Below are 2,099 nucleotides of genomic sequence, written 5' to 3' on the forward strand. Positions count from 1 at the left end.
AGATTGGATAGCTAAAGTAGAACAAGTTTTTAATTTGTATGATGTAGATGGATATTTGCGTGTAAATTTAGCTACTTTAGCCTTAGAGGGATACGCCATGCAATGGCTAACTAGGATGAACATTACCAGGGGCTCACCCGCGAGCTCTTGGGAACATTTTCGGTGCTTGTTGTACAAGCGATTCGTACCTCCATACTACCATAGGGACCTCCTGATTAAGCTTCAACGGCTTACTCAGGGTAGACGAAGTGTGGAGGAATATGCACGTGAGCTCGAAGTGCTTTTATACCATACTAACACTAATGAGACTGACCACGCGAAAATAGCTAGATTTATTAGCGGTCTCTAGAAACATCCAAGATGTTGTAGAGCTCCATGATGATGAGGATTTAGATGTTGTGGTACATCGGGCTATGAAAGTAGAGAGACAAATTTTAAGAAAAGAGACCTACCCCAACAAATTTTCCACTTCTTCAAAAGATAATTTTTACAAAACCTCATCATCAAGGGACAAAGAAAAGGATGTTTCTAGAGAGATTCCTCATAAATCTCGTCCATCTTCTACTAACCCCGCGCCTTCTTCTTCTAAACCTAAGTCACCAACGCGACCTAGTCAAGTCAAATGTTTTAAGTGCTTAGGTCATGGTCACATTGCATCTGCATGCCCAAACAAGAGGGCAATGTGCATTCGAGGAGAAGAGGTTCTCACCGATGACTCTCCTCCTTCTTCACCTTCACACGCTTCTCACTCTTCTTCTTCCTCTAGTGAAGATGAGTACAAGGTTCCATTTGATGGTGACCTACTAGTTATAAGACGTCTCTTAGGTCAAGTCCACAAGGACTTTGACACAACTCAAAGAGAAAATATTTTTCACACTAGATGTCTTATAGCTAGCAAGGTTTGCTTTATGATCATAGACGGGGGAAGTTGCACTAATGTAGCTAGCACACGCGTAGTGGACAAGCTCAAGCTACCCACTATTGCACATGCCAAGCCATACAAGCTTCAATGGTTAAGTGAGGAGGGTGAAATCTAGGTCAATAAGCAAGTCCATATTTCCTTTTCTATTGGCAAGTATCAAGATGAGGTTCTTTGTGATGTTGTACCCATGGAAGCCACTCACATTCTATTAGGAAGACCATGGCAATTTGATAGAAATGTTCAACATGATGGTCTTACTAATAGGATGTCATTAACTTACCAAGGGCGCAAGGTCATATTAAAACCTCTCACTCCAAAGGAAATACATGAGGACCACCTCATCATGAAGTCCAAGAGAGGTGAAGAAAAGGAGAAGGTCAAGAATAATCTCCTCATCTCTCATAAAGAGGTAATTAAAGTTATTGGAAAAAAGAAGCCTATTTTTTGTGTTGTTCCGTCCCAATGTCTTACATCCACTCCTGTTATTAAGTCTTCCAAGCTCGATAATTTGCTAGAGGAGTTCCACGATGTGTGTCAAGATCCTCCAAAAGGTTTACCACCTATTAGAGGAATTGAGCACCAAATTGATTTTATACCAGGAGCTTCTCTTCCAAACCGTCCAGCCTATAGAACAAATCCCATGGAAACCCAAGAAATACAAAGACAAGTAGAGGGGTTGTTGTCCAAAGGGTGGGTTCAAGATAGCATGAGTCCATGTGCTATGCCGGTCATACTTGTTCCTAAGAAAGATGGTTCATGGCGCATGTGCACATATTGTAGGGCCATTAATAACATCACCATTAAGTATAGGCATCCCATTCCTAGGTTAGATGATTTATTAGATGAGCTTCATGGATCCACTATATTTTCCAAAATTGATCTTAAGAGCAGATATAATCAAATTCGAATCAAAGAAGGGGATGAATGGAAAACCGCTTTTAAGACCAAATTTGGACTATATGAGTGGCTTATCATGCCTTTTGGTTTGACTAATGCTCCTAGCACATTCATGCGTCTCATGCATCATGTTTTAAGACCTTTCATAGGCAAATATGTAGTGGTCTATTTTGATGACATTCTCATTTATAGTGTGTCTCTAAATGATCATTGCATGCATGTTAGGAGTGTTCTTCAAGCTTTAAGGGAGGCATCATTGTTTGCTAATTTAGAGAAGTGC

General features: G+C 40.4%; 1 pseudogene; it reads left to right on the top strand.

The window, feature by feature from the left end:
* Positions 1 to 2,099, top strand: part of LOC111240743 — a 22,015-nt pseudogene that overhangs the window by 10,957 nt on the left and 8,959 nt on the right.

The sequence above is a fragment of the Vigna radiata genome, unplaced genomic scaffold (genome assembly GCF_000741045.1).
Source record: "Vigna radiata var. radiata cultivar VC1973A unplaced genomic scaffold, Vradiata_ver6 scaffold_180, whole genome shotgun sequence".
NCBI classification, from domain to species: Eukaryota; Viridiplantae; Streptophyta; class Magnoliopsida; order Fabales; family Fabaceae; genus Vigna; species Vigna radiata.